Below are 6204 nucleotides of genomic sequence, written 5' to 3' on the forward strand. Positions count from 1 at the left end.
TTTCAGTAAACAGCACTAAACAGCAGATGTAACCCCAGAGAACAGGAGAAAGTCTCTCTCTGTGCCAAAAAAAAAAAAAAAAAAAAAAGGGAGAGATCTTTTAAGCAGCTGACTTTTGAAATCCAGGGCTCATGTGATATTGCCAGTGCTGGGGCTGCATTTTTGTGTTAAACCCTGCTGTAGGCGACTGTACAAACTCAATGCGAGTCTCTTAACACCTCGCCGTCAGACAGAATATAAGTTTAAAAGCTGTATCCCAGCCAAATAAAGGTCATGTAACCTGTAAAGTCAATTTCACTGTGCTTGAAATTGGATTACTGCAGTTCAGACGGATAAAAGCTTTAAATAGGAATACAAAAGTGTGTTGTTTTTTAGGGTTTTAGGACAATTACTGATGTTTAAAGAGTAATATTTTACGTTTATTTTAAAAACGGAATTTATTTTGTGTGTGTGTACATACCGTCCTTAAAGCTCTTCCAGTGTGGAAAAGTACCGCGAAATCCAACAGCCGTACAAACCAGTCACACACCGCCATCTTCTGTTCGTGTTTACAAATTTCAGGTAGGCCTTTCACAGCAAAACTGAAACCTCAATCTTTCTTAAAAAAATCTGAAAGCGAACAAGTGCATTAATGTCTTCGAGTGACTCTATTATTACCAGATGAGAAAATGACAAAGTGTAGCTGACAAAGCAATTTCTCTCTCCTGTCACGCGGACCTCCCATCTGAATCAGATGACAAGACAATTACGGCGGCAAGATTGATCTTTCAAAAGGCTATTCGCTTCTTCGGTAATTACATACTTGATATGAGGTCTAATGAAGATGTTGTCAAGTTTGCAATGCGGTTAACATAGGAAAGGAAGGAAGACAGAAGCTCCTCCCACAATTTCTTTTTTCTGTCTCGCTTTGTCAAATTATGCCATTTTTTTATTTATTTATATTTTTTTATTAAGGGGTAATCGATATAACAAAAAATGTGATTGCTTTTAAATAAGACATTTAAATGACATTTTGAACAAGGATAAAGGGAAACGTTTCGAAAGGGAAGAAAAAATTCTTTTCTTTTTAAAAGCAAATTTCGATGATCATGGTATTTTGGGATTGCTGCGCAAAGAAATAACGCTGGAAATAATTTTTCTCCCTTTTTTATTTATTTATTTGTTGTTGTTGTTTTTGTTGTGAATAATACCGTTTAAGGATTAATTAACAGAAACTGCATTCTTTAAAATTACACTTGATTTGCTTTTTGCGGCAGACCAAAGCTGAATCTCACTTCTAGTTTTACTTGATCTTAGTTCTGCATACGACACTGTAGATCATGACGTACTCATCGATTACAAAACTATTTTACTACTGCTTTAGATCACGCCTATCCAATTATCATCACTTTGTCTGTATAAACAGGAAATCTAATGCCAGTAAAGTACGGGGTGCCACTAGGATCTGTTCTAGGCTCTCTGCTATTTTTGATATAAATGCTGACCTGGTAATATTAGCAAATATGGAACCTGCATTGCTATACTGATGACATTTGACTATACATTTCAACAAGATCAGATGAAATTTTCAGTCATCCGAATTATTGAATTTCGCTTGATTTGCTTCTCTGTTTCTGCCACGAGATTGGCATCCTGAGGCAACTGGAAATTACACAAGCTTCAGCCTGGATCAAACCCTTATAAAGATCTGTGATGACCGAACACATCATTGCTGTTAATAATGTTCACCATCTGCTTAATTATGTCATTAACTGACTGCATGGTTTTTCTTTACATTCCTGCCATATGGACATCCACCGTTACCGACAAGCTAATACTAAATATAAGTTAGTCAATTGAATTTCCCGTAAAGCTTCTTAGCAATAATCTATATTGTGAAAAGCACTACAAATAAACTTGAACTGCACCGATTTGAACTGAACAAAAAATGTTCTGTTTGTTAAAGGTTCTTCAAGAAACCGCTGATGCTGATTAAGAACCTAATTTTTAAGCACGCGAGACCAAAAGTGAATTTGTTGTCAACGTCCGTGAATGAGACGCTTCTGCCTTGCAGTTATTAGCTTTGCCTTCATTACGTAGCAGTCTCGCTCAATTCAGAGGGGATTTTTTCCTCTCTACCGCTTCTGTGATTTCACATATGGAATCTTTCAGGAGATTAATAAGCTTACACTGGCTTTACGTGTGAAAATGTCAGCTGCGACTGCAGACCTGACTGAACAAACAAGTCACATTTCCATATTTCATCAGTCTGTGGCGTAGCCTACCTGCCGTGGCATCGGGCATTATTGGGATTTTATGTATCTGGCTTATGTCTGCACATAACCGTCAGAGGCTCATTAGGAGTGAATGCAAATGCGCTTCCAACCTGTTAGAGCTTTGATGGTGAGAGTAGAGCAATGTGCTGGATGGGCTCTAATGAAGTACAGCATAGGAGAGACACTTTCATTGATGGAACCGACTTACTCAATTGCATCAAGAGCATTTTATGTCTTTATCTCATTAATCTTTAACCAAAAAAACGGAGGAAAATAACAACAATTTACCACATAAACACTCAAATCCGCCATGATGGACGAGAGAAGTATGAGAGCTGGTCTGAGGAGTTATTGCACTGTCAGGTAGATTAATGACCACGGATGAAAACTAATCAGGTAGTTATGGTATCAGCTGGATAGAGGTTCGGAGTCACGGTGTGCCGTTTTCTGTCAGCTGTACCTATAAGCTCAGGGTCATTATGTCTTCATGGTTATTAGGGCAAAAATCAATACAGGCAGAAAAGTAACCAAAAAACTAAAAAGTTGGAATGCTTTTCGGGAAACTATATTGAATGTTATTTGTTGCTTTGCGCATTATTTAACTCCCGGAACATGTTTCAGAGCCTCTAAAAAACCTGTTATCTGACTGATAGTTTCTTCTTTTTTAGCAATTAAATGGCCATTGTTCTAAAAATATAGTAACTTTTATACATAGAGGAAGACATATTGGCATATTTGCATTTTATATAAGCAGTCGAAGACTTGTTCTATATAATTGATTCACATTCCGCGGAATAACAATAACATCTTAAACCATTCCATAAAATGAAGATTTTTTTGGACTGTCATTTTATAGACCAGGCTTTGCCATTCCTACATGGTGATGAATTACCAAAACACCATAGGCTGCACTCATTCTGGCTCTTGAATGCATTTACAGGTCTCTATTTGTTGATATATTTATGATGGTAGCTATATGATAGTATATATCAGAATTTTTTAATACACACATATACATACACTATATTGCCAGAAGTATTTGCTTATCTGCCTTTAGACGCATTTGAACTTAAGCGACATCCCATTCTGCTTCTGGGAAAGCTTTTCACAAGGTGTGTTTGTGGGAATTTTTGACCATTTCTCCAGAAGTGCATTTGCGAGGTCACCGACATCCCAAAGGTGTTCTATCGGGTTGAGGTCAGGACTCTGCGCAGGCCAGTCAAGTTCTTCCACACCAAACCCGCTCATCCATGTCTTTATGAACCTTGCTTTGTGCACTGGTGCACAGTCATGTTGGAACAAGAAGGGGCCATCCCACAAAATTAAGAGCATGGAATTGCCCAAAATGTCTTGGTATGCTGAAGCGTTCAGAGTTCTTTTCACTGGAACTAAGGGGCCAAGCCCAGCTCCTGAAAAACAACCCCACACTATAACCCCCCCATCCACCAAACTTTACACTTTGTACAATGAAGTCAGACAAGAACCATTCTCCTGGCAACCGCCAGACCCAGACTCGTCCATGAGATGGCAGATCACTCCAGACAACGCATCCCCACCGCTCTAGAGTCCAGTGGAGGCGTGCTTTACACCACTGCATCCGACGCTTTGCATTGCACTTGGTGATGTATGGCTTGGATGCAGCTGCTCGGCCTTGGAAACCCATTCCATGAAGCTCTCAGCGCACTGTTCTTGAGCTCATCTGAAGGCCACAAGAAGTTTGGAGGTCTGTAATTGCAATTGCTTCTACTTTGTTATAATACAGCTGACAGTTGACTGTGGAATATTTAGTAGAAAGGAAATTTCACGACTGGATTTGTTGCACAGGTGGCGTCCTATCATAGATCCACGCTGGAATTCACTGAGAGCGAGCCATTCTTTCATAAATGTTTGTAAAAACAGTCTGCATGCCTAGGAGCTTCATTTTATACACCTGTGGCCATAGTTATTGGAACACCTGAATTCAATTATTTGGATGGGTATGTGAATAGTTTTGGAAATATAGTATATCTAAGAATGAGAGATGAGCGAAAAACAGGGGTAATCCAACACAAACATAAGAGTAGACACACGTATAGACAAAGTAAATCAAACAACAAACTGAGAACTGAACACAACTAATAAAGGGTAGCTAATGCGGGTGAAGGATCAACTAATGGTGTAACTAAACGAGGACAGGAACATGACCAAATAAGGACAAACGGGAACTGTCCAGAGTGCTGATATATACAGTATTGTATATATTTTACTTAATTTGAATTCCAGGATGTTGGGACGTTTTTTAAATTAGTTCAAATTGAAAATTAAAAGACTTTCAAATCTCATGAGCCAATATTTTATTCCCAATAATCCGAGAGAACATAACAAATGTTTTAATTGAGAAATTTTATACCTTTATCCACTACATGAGCTCATTTCAAATTTGATGCCGGCTACAGGTCTCAACAAAGTTGGCACGTGGCAGCAAAGGGCTGAAAAAGCAAGACATTTTGAAAATATTCCACTGGGAGAACATCTCACAACTAATTAAGTTAATTAACATCAGGTCTGTAATATTATTAGCTATAAAAGGGATGTCTTAGCGAGGCAGAGTCTCTTAAGGATGGGTAGAGGCTGTGATAAAATGCAAAAAAGTTTGTGGAATATTTTAAAAGCAGTGTTCCTCAACATCTAATTTCAAAGGCTTTGCGAATCTCATCTAAAGTGCATACCATCATCAAAGTTTTCAGAGAATCTGAAGAAATTTCTTTGCATAAGGGACAAGGCCGAAGACCTTTATTGGATGCCTGGGGTCTTTTTATTTATTTATTTTATTTTATGCTTTATTTATCCAGTAATGTCCCGTTGAGAAATCCATGGAAATCTATTTTATGGAAAGCCTTGTGTACTTCAGCAGGGTAATGCAGAACCACATGCTGCAGCTATTAGACCAGCGTGGCTTCATAACCGAAGAGTCTGAGCTGGCTTGCCTGCAGTCCAGATCTTTCACCTGTAGAAAACACAAAACAGATCAAAGACGACCACAAACTCTTCAGCAGCTGAAATCCAATATCAGCCAAGAATGGGAGCAAATTCCAAAACCAAAACCCCAGAAGCTCATAACCTCAATGCCTAGATGTCTTCAAACTGTTTTGAATAGAAGAGGAAATGCTACAGCATGGTAAACCTGCCCCCGTCCCGACGATTTTGACAACTTTAGCAGACAACAAATCTGAAGTGCTCTCATTTTTGTGCATAAAATTGTAAACATTTGTTCTCTTGCGAATAAAATATTTGATTTGAAATTCGAGTTTTCATTTTGTTAAAAAATCCAATCCTAACACTTTCAGAATTCGGGTTGTCAATTCTAACACTAAAATAAAAAGCTGACTTCAGTACAGCCTACAGAATTTACATATATTTTTCTGTGTGCCGATGATTCAAATGACAAGGTATAGTAATATTTCAACATAAATAAAGCTGCATAAATCCAGTGTCTAGAAAGTGAAAGTGAAATCAAATTATTAGTGTGTGGCTGTTTTGTACTCTGAAATAGCCTAGCCAGCAGTGGCTACACAAATTGATCAAGACCTATTATAATATTTAAATTTTTTCAAAGCATATTTACATAAAAATACATATATGCATACTTTCAGTTTATTGATGATCGATGCATTTTTGGAGGTTTATAGCGCCTCCTTTAGGAAGCATACGTTTCATTTCCTGATTACGTACAATGAAATTCTCATAATTGCACATTTGCATATTTATCTATTTCTGTCATATTTACGACATTTTTAATATAATGTAAAAATGTAAAAAAATAATAGTTCAAATAAAATTAATATAGTGTAAAAAATGTATTACAAAAAACACATCAAAAAAGAAAAGTCATCATTCGCTAACACTGCGTATTTCCATTGTAATAAAAGCTACCCTGTAACCACCCTATAATGTTAATATCTTCTTGTTC

The sequence above is a fragment of the Puntigrus tetrazona genome, chromosome 17 (genome assembly GCF_018831695.1).
Source record: "Puntigrus tetrazona isolate hp1 chromosome 17, ASM1883169v1, whole genome shotgun sequence".
NCBI lineage: Eukaryota > Metazoa > Chordata > Actinopteri > Cypriniformes > Cyprinidae > Puntigrus > Puntigrus tetrazona.